This window comes from Tachysurus vachellii, chromosome 1 (genome assembly GCF_030014155.1).
Source record: "Tachysurus vachellii isolate PV-2020 chromosome 1, HZAU_Pvac_v1, whole genome shotgun sequence".
Taxonomy (NCBI): Eukaryota; Metazoa; Chordata; class Actinopteri; order Siluriformes; family Bagridae; genus Tachysurus; species Tachysurus vachellii.
In genome coordinates, this window is record NC_083460.1 from 882499 (window position 1) to 902083 (window position 19585).

The following is a 19585-nucleotide window of genomic DNA, read 5'->3' on the forward strand; positions in this document are numbered from 1 at the left end:
ATAGTCTTCTACTTTCCATAGACATCTTGGTGTCACTTTCTGTTTTTTGTGACTGTCATAAGACCTGTTATGAGGAAAAATACAATTACAATTAAAAATGAAAGAAAAACAGAACATTATGGGACAGGCACTGCATGAATAAATAAATGTATTTCTCACTGTTAGTTAATGCTTTAACTGTTATTAAATGAGACCTTATTGTATTACCCTCTGCTACCTATTATCGTCTTACACTGCATATTAATGTAATTTGACACGAAACACCTGAGATCAGGACAGGTATCTGAAGATCGGTGACGTCTCTTTTTTTTTTTTTTTTTTTTTTTTTTTTGAAAGAGGGCGTTTTTCAAGACCTCCGGAAACACGCCCACTTTACGTGGAACGAAACCCCTGGAATTTAGTGCCTGCCCCTAGGGTAAGTGTAACTGGTGTAAAAAACAAACTCATTGATTTAACCTGACCCTTGGCTATTTCCTTCTGTATCTATATTTTTTCATTTATTTATTTTTGAGATTGGTTTATTAATGTTTTATATCTTCCTACTTTTTGCAAAAAGAATGGTTTAGTGAACTCCACAACATTTTGTTCCTATATTATTGTTCACTAGAATATAACTTTAAAAGTAGCGGGACTTTTCTTTGGGAATTTGTTTGAGGAGGGAATGTTATCGGTGCGACACTTCTACGGGGTTTCCTCTTGTACCTCATGCGGTCGCCTCAGTATATGTTGCGTGTGAGGCCGATGATGACGCGCGTGTTTTCCGGCTCCTCCCCTCATTACACTGCTGAGGTAATATTTCTTCTCTGAAACGTGTTTTTGTAGCTGAGAGAATGTGTTTAACGTGAAAACAGTTGATTGTGTTAATTATGTTAAAAATGTATCGTTTAATGTGTTTTTTTGTTTATTTAAACGAGATATATGGTGATGCTAACTGATTAGCATTATATGTACTAGTGTGGACCAGACTTAAGTAAAGTTGGTCACATATTCACAGATTGGAGTTTCCCGAGTCAATAACTCCTGAGTTAAACACTGTTACTACACAAATAACACCTCTTTTCTACCGTAGTAATGTAGAGACGCAGCTACAACACAATTCTCCTCAAAATATTCAGCTTTCCTCCGCGGTGGACAAAATACACAAGTCTCTATGTGCAGACGGCTGAGAGACAGATTCCAAGGGACCGTCTGTAAAGTGCAGAACCTGAAAAGCGGTCTTTTAAAAGTCAGTCAAATGTATATTGTTCATAATGAAAACAATAAAAATAATCAATAAGCAAGGTTATTAAAAATAAGTGTTGTAGTGTAACTATCAGGACATCAGTGATGTGTGAGCTGGTGACAGTACAGTGTATTACAGTGATGTGTGTGAGCTGGTGACAGTACAGTGTATTACAGTGATGTGTGTGTGAGCTGGTGACAGTACAGTGTATTACAGTGACGTGTGTGTGAGCTGGTGACAGTACAGTGTATTACAGTGATGTGTGTGAGCTGGTGACAGTACAGTGTATTACAGTGATGTGTGTGAGCTGGTGACAGTACAGTGTATTACAGTGATGTGTGTGAGCTGGTGACAGTACAGTGTATTACAGTGATGTGTGTGAGCTGGTGACAGTACAGTGTATTACAGTGATGTGTGTGAGCTGGTGACAGTACAGTGTATTACAGTGATGTGTGTGAGCTGGTGACAGTACAGTGTATTACAGTGATGTGTGTGAGCTGGTGACAGTACAGTGTATTACAGTGATGTGTGTGAGCTGGTGACAGTACAGTGTATTACAGTGATGTGTGTGAGCTGGTGACAGTACAGTGTATTACAGTGATGTGTGTGAGCTGGTGACAGTACAGTGTATTACAGTGATGTGTGTGAGCTGGTGACAGTACAGTGTATTACAGTGATGTGTGAGCTGGTGACAGTACAGTGTATTACAGTGACGTGTGTGTGAGCTGGTGACAGTACAGTGTATTACAGTGACGTGTGTGTGAGCTGGTGACAGTACAGTGTATTACAGTGATGTGTGTGAGCTGGTGACAGTACAGTGTATTACAGTGATGTGTGTGAGCTGGTGACAGTACAGTGTATTACAGTGATGTGTGTGAGCTGGTGACAGTACAGTGTATTACAGTGATGTGTGTGAGCTGGTGACAGTACAGTGTATTACAGTGATGTGTGTGAGCTGGTGACAGTACAGTGTATTACAGTGATGTGTGTGAGCTGGTGACAGTACAGTGTATTACAGTGATGTGTGTGTGTGAGCTGGTGACAGTACAGTGTATTACAGTGACGTGTGTGTGAGCTGGTGACAGTACAGTGTATTACAGTGATGTGTGTGAGCTGGTGACAGTACAGTGTATTACAGTGATGTGTGTGAGCTGGTGACAGTACAGTGTATTACAGTGACGTGTGTGTGAGCTGGTGACAGTACAGTGTATTACAGTGATGTGTGTGAGCTGGTGACAGTACAGTGTATTACAGTGATGTGTGTGAGCTGGTGACAGTACAGTGTATTACAGTGTGTTGTGTGAGCTGGTGACAGTACAGTGTATTACAGTGATGTGTGTGTGAGCTGGTGACAGTACAGTGTATTACAGTGATGTGTGTGTGAGCTGGTGACAGTACAGTGTATTACAGTGATGTGTGTGAGCTGGTGACAGTACAGTGTATTACAGTGATGTGTGTGAGCTGGTGACAGTACAGTGTATTACAGTGATGTGTGTGAGCTGGTGACAGTACAGTGTATTACAGTGATGTGTGTGAGCTGGTGACAGTACAGTGTATTACAGTGATGTGTGTGAGCTGGTGACAGTACAGTGTATTACAGTGATGTGTGTGAGCTGGTGACAGTACAGTGTATTACAGTGATGTGTGTGAGCTGGTGACAGTACAGTGTATTACAGTGATGTGTGTGAGCTGGTGACAGTACAGTGTATTACAGTGATGTGTGTGTGAGCTGGTGACAGTACAGTGTATTACAGTGATGTGTGTGTGAGCTGGTGACAGTACAGTGTATTACAGTGATGTGTGTGAGCTGGTGACAGTACAGTGTATTACAGTGATGTGTGTGAGCTGGTGACAGTACAGTGTATTACAGTGATGTGTGTGAGCTGGTGACAGTACAGTGTATTACAGTGATGTGTGAGCTGGTGACAGTACAGTGTATTACAGTGATGTGTGTGTGAGCTGGTGACAGTACAGTGTATTACAGTGATGTGTGTGTGAGCTGGTGACAGTACAGTGTATTACAGTGATGTGTGTGTGAGCTGGTGACAGTACAGTGTATTACAGTGATGTGTGTGAGCTGGTGACAGTACAGTGTATTACAGTGATGTGTGTGAGCTGGTGACAGTACAGTGTATTACAGTGATGTGTGTGAGCTGGTGACAGTACAGTGTATTACAGTGATGTGTGTGTGAGCTGGTGACAGTACAGTGTATTACAGTGATGTGTGTGTGAGCTGGTGACAGTACAGTGTATTACAGTGATGTGTGTGAGCTGGTGACAGTACAGTGTATTACAGTGATGTGTGTGAGCTGGTGACAGTACAGTGTATTACAGTGATGTGTGAGCTGGTGACAGTACAGTGTATTACAGTGATGTGTGTGTGTGAGCTGGTGACAGTACAGTGTATTACAGTGATGTGTGTGTGAGCTGGTGACAGTACAGTGTATTACAGTGATGTGTGTGTGAGCTGGTGACAGTACAGTGTATTACAGTGATGTGTGTGTGAGCTGGTGACAGTACAGTGTATTACAGTGATGTGTGTGAGCTGGTGACAGTACAGTGTATTACAGTGATGTGTGAGCTGGTGACAGTACAGTGTATTACAGTGATGTGTGTGAGCTGGTGACAGTACAGTGTATTACAGTGATGTGTGTGAGCTGGTGACAGTACAGTGTATTACAGTGATGTGTGAGCTGGTGACAGTACAGTGTATTACAGTGATGTGTGTGAGCTGGTGACAGTACAGTGTATTACAGTGACGTGTGTGTGAGCTGGTGACAGTACAGTGTATTACAGTGATGTGTGTGAGCTGGTGACAGTACAGTGTATTACAGTGATGTGTGTGAGCTGGTGACAGTACAGTGTATTACAGTGATGTGTGTGAGCTGGTGACAGTACAGTGTATTACAGTGATGTGTGTGAGCTGGTGACAGTACAGTGTATTACAGTGACGTGTGTGAGCTGGTGACAGTACAGTGTATTACAGTGATGTGTGAGCTGGTGACAGTACAGTGTATTACAGTGATGTGTGTGAGCTGGTGACAGTACAGTGTATTACAGTGACGTGTGTGTGAGCTGGTGACAGTACAGTGTATTACAGTGATGTGTGTGAGCTGGTGACAGTACAGTGTATTACAGTGATGTGTGTGAGCTGGTGACAGTACAGTGTATTACAGTGACGTGTGTGTGAGCTGGTGACAGTACAGTGTATTACAGTGACGTGTGTGAGAGCTGGTGACAGTACAGTGTATTACAGTGATGTGTGAGCTGGTGACAGTACAGTGTATTACAGTGATGTGTGAGCTGGTGACAGTACAGTGTATTACAGTGATGTGTGTGTGTGTGAGCTGGTGACAGTACAGTGTATTACAGTGATGTGTGTGTGAGCTGGTGACAGTACAGTGTATTACAGTGATGTGTGTGTGAGCTGGTGACAGTACAGTGTATTACAGTGATGTGTGTGAGCTGGTGACAATACAGTGTATTACAGTGATGTGTGAGCTGGTGACAGTACAGTGTATTACAGTGATGTGTGTGTGAGATGGTGACAGTACAGTGTATTACAGTGATGTGTGTGTGAGCTGGTGACAGTACAGTGTATTACAGTGATGTGTGTGTGAGCTGGTGACAGTACAGTGTATTACAGTGATGTGTGTGAGCTGGTGACAGTACAGTGTATTACAGTGATGTGTGTGAGCTGGTGACAGTACAGTGTATTACAGTGATGTGTGTGTGAGCTGGTGACAGTACAGTGTATTACAGTGATGTGTGTGAGCTGGTGACAGTACAGTGTATTACAGTGATGTGTGTGAGCTGGTGACAGTACAGTGTATTACAGTGATGTGTGAGCTGGTGACAGTACAGTGTATTACAGTGATGTGTGTGTGAGCTGGTGACAGTACAGTGTATTACAGTGATGTGTGTGTGAGCTGGTGACAGTACAGTGTATTACAGTGATGTGTGTGTGAGCTGGTGACAGTACAGTGTATTACAGTGATGTGTGTGTGAGCTGGTGACAGTACAGTGTATTACAGTGATGTGTGTGTGTGAGCTGGTGACAGTACAGTGTATTACAGTGATGTGTGTGAGCTGGTGACAGTACAGTGTATTACAGTGATGTGTGTGAGCTGGTGACAGTACAGTGTATTACAGTGATGTGTGTGAGCTGGTGACAGTACAGTGTATTACAGTGATGTGTGTGAGCTGGTGACAGTACAGTGTATTACAGTGATGTGTGTGAGCTGGTGACAGTACAGTGTATTACAGTGATGTGTGTGAGCTGGTGACAGTACAGTGTATTACAGTGATGTGTGTGAGCTGGTGACAGTACAGTGTATTACAGTGTTGTGTGAGCTGGTGACAGTACAGTGTATTACAGTGATGTGTGTGAGCTGGTGACAGTACAGTGTATTACAGTGATGTGTGTGAGCTGGTGACAGTACAGTGTATTACAGTGATGTGTGTGAGCTGGTGACAGTACAGTGTATTACAGTGATGTGTGTGAGCTGGTGACAGTACAGTGTATTACAGTGATGTGTGTGAGCTGGTGACAGTACAGTGTATTACAGTGATGTGTGTGAGCTGGTGACAGTACAGTGTATTACAGTGATGTGTGTGAGCTGGTGACAGTACAGTGTATTACAGTGATGTGTGTGAGCTGGTGACAGTACAGTGTATTACAGTGATGTGTGTGTGAGCTGGTGACAGTACAGTGTATTACAGTGATGTGTGTGTGAGCTGGTGACAGTACAGTGTATTACAGTGATGTGTGTGTGAGCTGGTGACAGTACAGTGTATTACAGTGATGTGTGTGTGAGCTGGTGACAGTACAGTGTATTACAGTGATGTGTGTGAGCTGGTGACAGTACAGTGTATTACAGTGATGTGTGTGAGCTGGTGACAGTACAGTGTATTACAGTGATGTGTGTGAGCTGGTGACAGTACAGTGTATTACAGTGATGTGTGTGAGCTGGTGACAGTACAGTGTATTACAGTGATGTGTGTGAGCTGGTGACAGTACAGTGTATTACAGTGAAGTTAATGACTTTTTGTAGTATTCGCTTTTCGGGTTTTGCCCTTTGCAGACGGTCCCTTGGAATCTGCCTCTCAGCCTTCTGCACATGATCCTGTTTCAGGGCACATGGCGGCTTGTTACAGAAACACATCCCATTTGTTTTTTCCTTTCTGTCTGATATCTGATCCAGGATTTTCTGCTGATATCAGCCAGATAGAGACACCGGATATCCTTTCTAACGGCGTTTAAGGGCCGGTTGACTTGATTAAATATTTTCTCTCTGACCTCAGCCAACACAAGATGTTGATTTCCAACCTCATTAACTTCTACATTGCTTGCCTTTTCTTCCCCCTTGTGCTGCAGTCGGAGATTGTTTTATATGCTGGGAGAACTTCACAGGGCAGGAGACGGTGCTCCCATACTATCATGTGTACCACACTTCTTGCATACTGCAGTGGTTCTCACAGGTAACTCATCATCTCCTACATCACGTCTCTTTCTCCTTATTGTGCTTTAGTCTGCTGGTAGACTTCAGCACTCCCCACTCCTTTCTATCCATCCTCACCTCCATGTAATCTTCCAGAGGATATTTTCATTACGGCTGATCCACCACATTTTTCATAGTAAATTAGCTTGAAATTCAGTGTTTAGAGTTTAAAGGCATGAAGGTAACTGGTGTGAGAGTCGAGGATGATGAGGATAGTGTCAGGTGGAAACAGATGATTCGCTCTGGCGCCCCCTAACGGGAAAAGACGAAAGAACGACAACATGTTCATGCTAAATTACATTTTTTTCAGCATCTCAGGGTTTAGGAACCATATCTCTGTTGTCTCAGATACAATGTAAGGGTATGATTTTGTGTCTCAGAATAATTCAGCAGTTAGTAAATGGAGTCATCATTCCAACATGGGAATGGGACCATGGTATGTTAAAATGTTAATGCAAAATTTGTACTTATTAGTTGCATTTGAAAAATCATTGCATACAGTATCAGTATGTGCTTGTAGCCTGGTCTGATCTTTATTTCCAGGAGGACTCTCGATATGGGAAACATCTTGGTAACATCAATCGTAACTCAGGAAGCACAACTGTGAAGGACATGGAGTCCTGGAAAAAATAAATGAAGCCAAAAGACTGCATTAAAAACTAAGACCTGAAATATAATTTTGTGATTATTATGTAATTAGTCAAACCAAGATGCAGAATATGTAAAGTCTAAAGTTTTCCCACAAGTTGTTAACTGGATGCCAGGGTTGGTCAGGGCAGATCAGCGTGAGGGTGATAACCAGCCTGAGGGTGAGCGTGAGGATGAGCATGAGGGTGAGGGTGATTTAGCTGCGTTAATGATTTCAGTTTGGAATATTAACTGTGACAAAAACCGCTTCAGGGTAAATGAGATTTGATGAGATTTGCCCACCCTGAGTTAAAGCACTTGCTCGGTAGTAACACAAGTACAGAGAGAGAATGCTAGAAAAAAGTCTTTAACTTTAATGAAGAACAAGAAGTTTATTCCAGCATAGCAGTGACAAAATACATGACGTACTTTGGGTTCATCGGAGTCAATAAGAACCCTGAGCAAATCCTGCTCAAGCATTTTATACAGTTTTCCCTTTTGGTCATTTAAATGAAGATCCGCTTTGAATGTGTGTTGAGTTTAAGAACTGAATGTCTCCCAAATCACTGGGCTACATCTTGTTATTTAGCCAGATGTCTTTAAATGTTAATCATGGTCACGTACACCTTGTCTTGGTATTGTTACAGTTATCAACCAAGTGGTCACTTTAAGTGGTAATCGCAGTCACGTACACCCTTTGTTCATGGTGATGCTTAATGTCCTGCTGCCGTTCCCATATTTATAATTGAATCAAGTTTATACGTTTAGAGTCTTAAACATATTACCTTATGATGCTTAAACCTTTTTAGGAATGAGCTCTTTTAGATGTGAACCTTGGAGTGGAATTTGGGTGCAATTTCTGTCATTTCTTACAGGTGTAAGTTAAGTAGAAGTTGAGTGATTAAAGCTGTGTGATTTCTCTCTCCCTCTCTCTCTCTCTTTCTTTTTGTCTCTCTCTCTCTCTCTCTCTCTCTCTCTGTCTCTCTCTTTTTGCCTTTCTCTGTCTCTCTCTCATTTTGTCTCTCGCTCTCTCTTTTTGTCTGTTTCTCTCTCTCTCTCTCTCTCTTTTTGTCTGTCTCTCTCTCGCTCTCTCTTTTGTCTGTCTCTCTCTCGCTCTCTCTTTTTGTCTGTCTGTCTCTCTCTCTTTTTTTGTCTGTTTCTCTGTCTGTCTGTTTCTCTCTCTCTCTGTCTCTCTCTCTTTTTGTCTCTCTCTCGCTCTCTTTTTGTCTGTCTGTCTGTCTCTCTCTCTCTCTGTTTGTCTGTTTCTCTCTCTCTCTCCATCTCTCTGTCTCTCTCTCTGTTTGTCTGTTTCTCTCTATCTCTCTCTCTCTCCCCATTTCTCTCTAGATGGACTAGAAAAATGGGAAACATTTTGAGGATTGTGGCAGAATGGACCATAACTCAGGTAGCACAACTGTGAAGGACAAGGAGTCTTGGCCAGAATAAATGAATCTCAGGGTCAGCGTGAGGGTGAGTACTACTCATGCTCACTTGCTCAGTAGTAACACAAGTACAGAGAGAGAATGCTAGAAAAAAGGCTTTAACTTTAACATACAGTGATGCCTCGAGATACGAGTTTAATTCGTTCCGTGACTTTGCTCGTATCTCAAAGCAATTTTCCCCCTTTAAATGAATTGAAATCCCATTATTCCGTTCCATCTCGCAAAATTCCACTCCAGTTGTTTTGTTTGTGTTTTGAATATGACAAATGTACAGTACTGTATTTATAAATGACAAATATTGTACAAAAACATACAGTAATAAAAGAGAATGTTAAAAAAAAATAAATTGGTTTTACTTTACGGAAGATGAGCACGGAGGTTGAGGGAGGATTCATACCTGCAAACTAGTCACTTTTCGGTAGTGCTTACGTGGCGGTTTTGGACGCAGCGTAGTAAACCATCTATCAAGCTGATGCCTCGCGTCTCTACTTCTAATGACTTTTTATGGCGGATGGCAAACCAACTCCTCGCGTCTTATATATTTGTGTTCATCAATTTATTAAGGTTCCAAACAGGGGTGGTTTTAGGATTTCATCTTTAGGGGTTTTAGCCCTCAGTGAGAATTTAAAACAAGAAGAGTTTTATATTATATGACAACTCTGGTAATAAGAATAGTGAAATTTCACTGCTTTTGGTTGCCGTCTTTGCGGCGATTAACATTATAGATAAACGCATCCAGCTCTGACTGCGCGTGCACGCTGCGCGTACCTGTGCTTCTCCATTCAAATAACGCACTTTTGAAAGACTGCTAGTAAACTACTACTAGTAAAAAAATCGCTCTTGGATCAAACTGATAAATAATTTTCTTTCCCATCCACGACATGTCCTGCAACGTAATTTTTATTGTTTATTTATGAAAGTAAAAATTATACTTATAGTTTAAACCAGGGGCGGTTCTAAACCTTTTTTAGGGTGGCTCCAGCCCCCTGTCTGTCATCTCAGCCACCCTAAAGAATGTCTAGAACCGCCCCTGGTTCCAAGGCACTCAAATTGTACAGAGAAAAATTATTTCCAAGAAATTTTGGTAAAATTGCTTTTTTCACTTGACGCAAATGTTGTCTTTTCCCTTTATGTTATTGTCAGAGTGCGCTTCATTTTAAGTTCTCAATTTTTCTTCCCCGGGGGATGTTGGCGGGGGGTGGGGGTGTATATTTCGCACCTCGTCACCTTTTTCACCTCTTGTGAGTTTGCAGGTATGAGGATTAAACAGGAGGAATTTTGTCTCGTACGTACACTTTCACTTTCGTTCACTTACTCGCTACTGTACACTCTACTGTACACTCTACTGTACACTCTTAATGCTACTTTACACTTAAATGGAAATTAACTAAACTTCACTAAAATTAACGAACTTAAATCAAGCATCGCATTAGTTCTGGCAGGCCACGTCATCAAGCGTGCATCAGGGAGGTTTATTCTATTTTCTAGTCGCTGCTCTCTGCGCTCGGACCACGCATGCGCACGGACGGGCCTGTGGATTCTTACCCAGAACAGAACCATACCGCCAACACTAACTGTATGTGTATCATCTAATAAATCCTCTTTTGACAAAGTGGTCCTGACTGAACTGAAATTCTCTTAACTTAACTGAACTTAATTGCTACAATTTCTGTTTTCTTTACATTAATTTTGCTTAATTTTCTTCATCGCTTTTCTCTTCACTTGTTTTTGCCTTTTTTGTCACTCTTTCCTCACTAACATCTGCCGGTCGTTTTAATAAAAACCTGTCCGGTCGGCATATCAGATGCGGTGAAGTCGCACAAGTTCAATTTTTTTAACGGATCCAACGTTTAAAACGGATCCGAAAATTACGTATCCGCAGACGGTCGTCACCTCACGCAGCCCCTTTGCGACTCTCCATAGGAAATGAATGACTTCCTGTTTATCGACCGTCGTTTGTCGTGTGCAGTGGAAAGGCGGCTTTAACCGAGTGAGACGCAGGAAGCTGAGGCGGGAAACAGAGCACACGTGGTTGTTGGGGATCTTTGTTTCGGCGGCGGCTCAGATGCTCGTATCTCAAAAATTTGCTCGTATCTCACGGCAAAAATTTGGTCGAATCACAGCTCGTATCTCAAAAAATTTGTATGTCAAAGCACTCGTATCTCGAGGTATCACTGTAATATGGTGTAAGTGAAGTAGAAGTTGAGTGATAAAGCTGATCACAACACACTAAGAACAGGAAGTATGACAAAGCCTGTTAAAGCGCGTTAGATAGAAATATATGAATAAGGAGTAAATAAATAGTACATGGATTCTTTAAGTTTTTGATTCGTTAGCAGGAGAGGAGTGACCGATTTGCTTCGAGCCAATGGAACAGTGGGATATGGTGATGGTCCAGTGCAACCACCGGTTCCACTGGTATTGCATCGCACAATGGCTCACACAGGTAACTCATCATCTCCTACATCACGTCCCTTTCTCCTTATTGTGCTTTAGTCTGCTGGTAGACTTCAGCACTCCCCACTCCTTTCTATCCATCCTCACCTCCATGTAATCTTCCAGAGGATATTTTCATTACGGCTGATCCACCACATTTTACATAGTAAATTAGCTTGAAATTCAGTGTTTAGACTTTAAAGACACACTGATATTATCATGATATTAAGCTACAGAAGTGAAGGGAATATTTATTTGGGATCAGTAGGACAAAAGGAATAATCACCAGACGTTCTGGAGGAGATTTCTTTAACGGTTTCTACTTAATTGAAGCAAAATCAATCAAGAGTTTATGAGTTTGATGTATTGGACCGTCTAATGTTCCAGTAGTGCTGGGAATAGAACACTATATTAACATGGGGGCGGTTTTCTATCTCATATTTAAGATCACACACATTTCACTAAAGGTAGTAGATATTATATATATAAGATATTAGAATTTTGTGGATTATTTTATTTTCATCTGTAAATCTTTCCATCGTTTGGTTTCTGGCAGTTTATTAGTGAACACACTTTACCATGATATCATGTCTTTGTGGCTGTATTTAGTAGTTCTTCTTAATTCCTTGTTGCTTCAGTAGAACTTCTCACACACACACACACACACACACACACACACACACAAAGCACACAGAGCACCACAGCTGTACAAACCCAATTTCTAAGTCGTCTATAAAAGCATGTTATTGTATTTAATGATGCTGGGAACAGATGATGTTGATGTTGGAACTTGTTGGAAAGACGTAGAATAAAATCTTCATTTTAGATTATTGTATAATCATTTGTTAACATTTCAGTTTTAAAATAAGAACACGAGGCAGAGATGTGTAAGTGTGTGTGTGTGTGTGTGTGTGTGTGTGTTTCTCCACAGCAACTAACCTGTGGGGTGTGTCTCATGGAAATCATTCCAAATGGTTTACAGTAAAATGTAATAAATATAATTATTTTTTATGAAATTATTTATTATGTAACTGTGTGTTTTTCTCCACAGGCTACAAGTTTTAATCATTTATATTTATTTATATTTTATATAAATCTTTGTAATGAAATTGTAAAAAAGTTTTTAATAAATTTTAATGAAAGTTATTTTTATTATTTATTCAGTTTTATTTTATTTTTTTGAAATTTCTTTTTATAATTTCTTATCTTTTAAATCTTTTTAGGGTAGTTTTTCATTTGTTTATTTTCTTTTGTAGTAATAATTAAGTAAACATTATTAATTGTATATTTGTGTGTATATATGTTTTATTTGTGTATATGTTTGTGTGTGTATATATGTATTATAGTTCATTGTTTTGTTTTCCTCCCAATTAGAACAGTGAACATAAATAAATACAGCAGGTGGATGTGAGCAGCAGGACGGAGGGAGACAGACGGTAACGCAGGACCGCGTCAAATCAACGGCCTTTAATAAATAATAAAGACACAAACACGTGTGACGTCACCGGTGACACCGAAGCGCTGAGTCGTGAGTCACAAAAAAAGGAACCGATTTTCATTGAAGCTTTGTATCGAAGCTTGATTCGTTCTGGCAAAATCACGTGACCAATGACGTCCGAAGCTTCGTTTCTCTCACACACCCACGTGACTGCTTCGTTATCTGAAGGTTTAAAATCGTGTGCGACACGCGGCGGAGCGCCCTCGTGTGTTGTATTGGAGTATTACACGGAATCTATTACTGTATAGCGAGTTTAGGAGAGTTTATTGTTGTCAATGGAGCCTGTTATAAAAAAATCACCTTCTGAAATGCGGGAACACTTTCATTTGATTTTGCCCAATTAGGTGGATATTTATATGGTTTTGTTGTGAAGCCGATATTTATAACTTAAATGTCACTCATCATTGGGCAATTATACGAGTCAGTGTAACATCTCATGTCGTATATTTTGTCATATTTATTTATTGGATAGTAATAAGTTAAAAAAAATACAGGAATGCAAGAAAAGCCTTTTGTGCACCGCTTAATACCAATAATGATCTTTTTTTAAAGGGTTCACACTTTATACTTTTGAGACAAGGTCTGTCCTTAATCTGTTTTTAGCTCCAGTGATTTGCTCCCAGCAGCTGGACTATAATAATAATAATACATCATCCATGTCACTCATTCAAGAACACTTACAATGTCCAGTTCACGAGTTCACACTTACAAATAAGACTGTGTGTATATAGTCATGCTGAACAGGTGGACACCTGATTGCTGAGTGTTAATAAAGCATCATTAAGCACAAAGCATCCATCTGACCTACAGTACAGTAGAATGTGAGGCAGATTTATAATGATGTAAAAGTGTCTGCACTTATGTTTATGAAAAGAATGCTTATGATTTTTTATTCTAAAAACAGTCAAAATGTCCACATTCACCATACAAAAAGTTCTCTTCATTACATTTTTGTTTACATTTACCCTGCGTATGTAGGGTTGCAAAGGGGCAGAAAGTTTCCGGTAAATTTCCACGGGAACTTAATCTGGGGAATTTTGGAAATATTCCAAATTGGACCGTTTACAGGAATTTATGGGAATTATTTGGAAAAAAAACAAAACAAAAACAAATCAGTGACCAATATAGCCACCTTTCTTTGCAAGGACACTCAAAAGCCTGCCATCCATGGATTCTGTCAGTGTTTTGATCTGTTCACCGTCAACATTGCGTGCAGCAGCAACCACAGCCTCCCAGACACTCTTCAGAGAGGTGTACTGTTTTCCCTCCTTGTAAATCTCACATTTGATGATGGACCACAGGTTCTCTATGGGGTTCAGATCAGGTGAACAAGGAGGCCATGTCATTAGTTTTTCTTCTTTTAGACCCTTTCTTGCCAGCCACGCTGTGGAGTACTTGGACGCGTGTGATGGAGCATTGTCCTGCATGAAAATCATGTTTTTCTTGAAGGATGCAGACTTCTTCCTGTACCACTGCTTGAAGAAGGTGTCTTCCAGAAACTGGCAGTAGGACTGGGAGTTGAGCTTGACCCCATCCTCAACCCGAAAAGGCCCCACAAGCTCATCTTTGATGATACCAGCCCAAACCAGTACTATATAAACCATATACAAACAAACATTTTGTTTGGTCATAAGCAGACACATGCAAGGTAATACACATTTTAAAAATGACATCTTCACTGTAGAACTTTAATGATTCTTTCATTGAGTAACACAAAGCTGCCACTGCTGGGCCCTTGAGCAAGGCCCTCAAACCTCCCTGCTCCAGGGGTGCTGTATCATAACTGCACCTCCTCAGTTGGGCTATGTGAAGAAAAGAATTCCACTGTGCTGTAAACGTCGGGTTTAATTTATCAGCTGAAATCCAAACATCCTGAATGTCATTCTAAATACGAGAAGAATGCGGCACAGAAAAGAAAAGTCAATCCGAGCAGCGCGTCCACTCCGTCTGTAACGGACGGTTTTTAAAAAGGCAAAAAAGTTTTCCAGTGATGGAGCAAAGGCAAAAGGCAAAACACAAAAAAGGTGGAATTCATTGCCTTAGATCAGTGAGCACCAACACGTCGATCGTGAAGGTGAACGGCGACAAGTGACGCTAGCCCGGTTACCCTCAAGATGTCGGCTCACGCTAAGAAAAGAAAAGTTGATAACGAATGTCGTGTTTTCAACAAGACTCAGACTGCCAAGTATTTCTTTACAGAAATGAAAGATAAAGCCGTGTTCTTAATCTGTGGTACACGGGTCGCTGCGTTAAAGGATTATAATTTGAATCGCCACTAAATGACTGAGCATGAGGATAAATACAGAAATCTGTCTGATGCGCAAGAGTCTGATGAAGAGCGCGCGGGAGTCTGATGCGCGGGAGTCTGATGCGTTGCTAGCAAAACTGCAAACCCAACAAGGACTTTTTACGAAACTTCACACCCCCAGAGATGCAGCCGTAAGGACAAGTTACGTCATTTCTCACAAAATCGCCAGAAAAAGTCAGGAGTTTTCTGACGGAGAGTTTATTAAGAAGTGATTATTGGACGCTGATGCGTGCGGAGAAAAAGGGCGCATTTGAGAACTGAAGTCATTTATACTGACGTACGTGTCCTTTAGTGACGACACGTTTTCGGGGTGCGTAGGAAACCCTTCCACCCTCCCACTAAAGGATGTCAGTTTGCACGAATTAATGTTGAAAACACAAGATCAACCATCAGAGTTGGTCTTACCTTGAACGCAGGTGTCCTCTGAAGTCCCTCTGTCCTCTTCAAGGTCTTCTACCTAATCTATTGACTGAATCTTTAGATGAAGGAGTCAGACTTAGACCTTCTTGTCTTTTCAGGATCCTCACAATGGGAGGCCTTGTTTTTATTAAAAGCAGTGTAATACAGATAAATGTGAGTAAAATTACAAATAAAATCTGCTTCAAATAATCAAACAATTCTAGCGTAAGTAGAAATAATTAAAATGCAAAGATCAAACAAACCAAGAAACATTCTCCAAGTGTAAACCTTTTAAACTTTCACTGTTACTCTCTGTCTTAATATCTGAACATACTATTGAACATTAGATCATTTCTTAATCACAAAATGATTACATAAGTTCATATTAAAGGTAAAGGAAACTTATCATTCTATAACATGAAAAAGGAAACATAACGATTCTATAATCTTCTTTCAGCAAAATGAGTCTTGATCCAACTGTCTAGGTACAGTGTCTGTTCCTCCTGTTGTTCAATCAGCTTCCTTCTGAATCTCGTCTTCTTCACAGTTTTAATCAGATACATTCAGTTTCTTTATTTCATACAACAGTGTCACCATTTCCTTTAGTTTATTTTCCATAACGTCCTTTTTCTTTGCTTCCTGTTAAAAATGAACCATGTTGTTGATGCTGTGACTAAAACAGTTAACTTCATCCGAGCGAGAGAATTAAATCAGACAATCTGTTGTATTGACATCACTGCAGTCAGGTGTTTCAGCCTTGGCACAATGTTCTCTATAAATATTATAAAAGTATCAGGAAACAAGGCGTCTGTAACGGTTCATGAAGTCAAAACTAACGAGACATTTAACTGTAAATATCTATTAAAATAAAGCTATAAGGACATGAGGTAGAGATGTGTAACTGTGTGTGTGTGTGTGTGTGTGAGAGAGAGAGTGTGTGTGTGTGTGTGTGTGTGTGAGAGAGTGTGTGTGTGTGTATTTCTCCACAGTTTAGAAGATGCCCGATTTGCCAACAGGCAGTTCCAAATGGAATTTAACAATTTCTAAAAAATAAAAACTAATAATTGTTCTGTAATAAAACAATACAGAATTAAATGAGGTATAAACAAATCCTTATTGAATGGAATATTTTACATAGAATTTTGAGTTGAATATTAGCAATTGAATTTAAAGTGAATATTAACATTATTTTAAATAAGCAGAAAATAATAAAATATAACAAAATAATATATCTAATAATATTAATAAAAAAAATAACAGCTTTGGACTTGGGGATTTTGAGCACGCGTCATTTCGTGCACGATTGCACGCGCATATGAACGAATGTGCACGCGCGGTTAACGAGCTCGCGTTTATAAACACCGTTTATTAACACCGTTTATTAACACGAATGTTCACACAATAAATTGTTGTGTGACAGACAGACAGACCAAGAGATGCACTGTCAGCACTGTACAGCTAATGTAGCTAGTCAGATAGAGACTAGAGACAGAATCACATCAACTTAACTTTACTGTTATTTACTCTTGCTGACATCAAACTTGAAGACAACAAAAGTTTACCTGACTGCTGTTCTCACATTTCACTCTCATTTTGTTTCTTTTCTCTTTTCATGGTCAGATGTATAGCTCCGCTTCATATGGTCATATACACAATAAATATTAACACGCACTGTAAAATGACAGGGGAGGCGGGGCCTAACGCAACTTGTGTAGTGACCGTATAGGACGACCGGCTCTGGGAGGCGGGGCCTAACGTAACTGGCATAGTGAGCGTATAGAGATCGGCTGATTGACCGTTATATTTCAAAAACTGCTTTTGAAAGAAAGTTTCTCAGCGCCCCCAAAAAATTTTCTACGGTAAGATTATCCCTCATTATCTGTGGTCTCCCAGTAAGTCACAGTGTAAACAAACTGAGCTTAATCATGACAGTCGGTCTGTGTGTTCATTAAAATGTTGCTTTATTCAGGAACGACACTAGTTTAGAGTCGAGTACACACTAGTTAGCTTAGCTTCCAGTTAAGACCGTAACAACCACCGTATTCTCTCTTTGCTGGAAACATGAAGCTTGTTAGTAGTTCATACTCCTTCAGAGCGTTTAATCATAACTTTTGCTAGCCGGGAATTTATTAATAAATTAAATAAAATCATATAAAATCATATAAGATGAAAAGTGTAAACGGTAATGATATGATTTGGTTTAGTCCTAACAGAGAAGTCTGCTTAGGCTTATTAAAGTGTCATTGTGGTTCTTCAGTGTACTGATATGTATTTATTATATATCTCTAACACTAAGGTGTAATTAGTGTTAGTAAGACATGTTTAATTGCTGTGAGATCTGTGTGTCTGTCAAATGTCATGATTGACCGTTATATGGCACGCGGTCTCCTGCTTTAATGCTGTTCAGATGATAATAACGGGGTTCCAGAAAGTTCTCTGCTCTCAGCTACAGCCATGTTTTCATACAGACCTGCAGTGAGAGATTAAGTAGTTGTAAAGATCCTGAAATCTTACATTTCTCTCTCTCTCGCTTTATTTCCAGATTCTCAAACGAAAAATGGGAAACATACTTGAAAGGATGACATCAATTGTAAGTCAGGTAGCACAACTGTGGAGTTCTGGACAGAATAATTATTGATTATTATGTAATTAGTCATTAGATGCAGAATATGTAAAGTGTAATGTTTTCCCACAGGTTCTAAACTGGATGCTCTTTTATATGGAGGAGGAGGGTGTGAGTGAGTGGCTTTTTGTTTATTACTGCTGTACTGTGGGAGGATACGGAGAAACTTCTGCCCAGTGTGATACTCGTTTAGACGCGTTAACTTTAATATATTATGGTGTAAGTGAAGTAGAAGTTGAGTGATAAAGCTGATCACAGCACACTAAGAACAGGAAGTATGACAAAGCCTGTTAAAGAGCGTTAGATAGAAATATATGAATAAGGAGTAAATAAATAGTACATGGATTCTTTTTGAAGTGTTTGATTCATTAGCAGCGTGTAAGGTATCTAACCTTTTGTGCAACACACACAGTCTGTAAAAAGGATGGGTTATTGGAGTGGAATGAACTTCAGCTAAATAAAACACATGTCAATGTCTCTTATTATTCAGTACCCACAATTCTATCCAATGTCATGAAATACTTAATTACTGAAACTGAAATTTAAAGAGCTATTTTCCTGTTCTATCTTTTATAACACGATTATAATTTATTATTTCATCCTAAGCGTTAAATATGACGTATTGGTCTCGCCATAACAGATCGGGCTGCTGTGGTATAAGTGGAATAAAGTGCTGGATGGAAATGTTCTGCTATGGGAAAGTTAACAGTAATACTTTGTGTCATGCTTGGGGCGTTTCTAACAGCGTTTAAGGGCCGGTTGACTTGATTAAATATTTTCTCTCTGACCTCAGCCAACACAAGACCTCACTAACTTGTACTTTGCTTGCCTTTTCTTCCCCCTTGTAGAATGCCCTATTTGCCTGGATCCGTTCTCAGGGGAGGTGACGGTGCTCCCCTGTGGTCACAAATTCCAAGCGCAATGCATAGACCAATGGTTCGCAGTGGTAACTATCTCATCATCTCCTACATCACATCCCTTTCTCCTTATTGTGCTTTAGTCTGCTGGTAGACTTCAGCACTCCCCACTCCTTTCTATCCATCCTCACCTCCATGTAATCTTCCAGAGGATATTTTTGTTACGGCTGATCCACCACATTTTTCATAGTAAATTAGCTTGAAATTTGTTGTTTAGACTTTAAAGTAGGGCTGGGCGATATGGCTGAAAACCGTATCACGATATCAGTGTATCATATCGGTCGATATCGATAATTATTGATCTTTTTATGACCCTTTTAAAATAAGGACCAGGAGAAAAATCTATTACATTTAAACCTTTTTATTTGAAACTTAACCTTCCTCTGATCAGAATCCCCTCAGTTATTAAGACAGAAATGTCACCAACCAGGAAAACTCTAATAATTACAATGTAAACATGAGTCTAAAGTCACAATGAACACTTAACTATTATCTCTTAACATTTAAGGTGCAAAATGAAAGAAGATGTAAGAAATGCTTCATAACGTGTAATAAAATAGTGCAAAGTGTTAAATATAAACATCGAGCTCAGGGACGCTTCTGGTCGGGATG

General features: G+C 40.0%; 1 long non-coding RNA gene across 1 annotated transcript; it reads left to right on the plus strand.

Annotated features, from left to right (window-relative positions):
- Positions 1-590: 590 nt before the first annotated feature.
- Positions 591-13752, plus strand: LOC132857793 (uncharacterized). Its single transcript, XR_009649606.1, has 6 exons — positions 591-789; positions 6600-6703; positions 8698-8820; positions 11132-11238; positions 12160-12216; positions 12603-13752. It is a non-coding gene; the product is annotated as an uncharacterized LOC132857793 (long non-coding RNA).
- The last annotated feature ends 5833 nt before the right edge of the window (positions 13753-19585 follow it).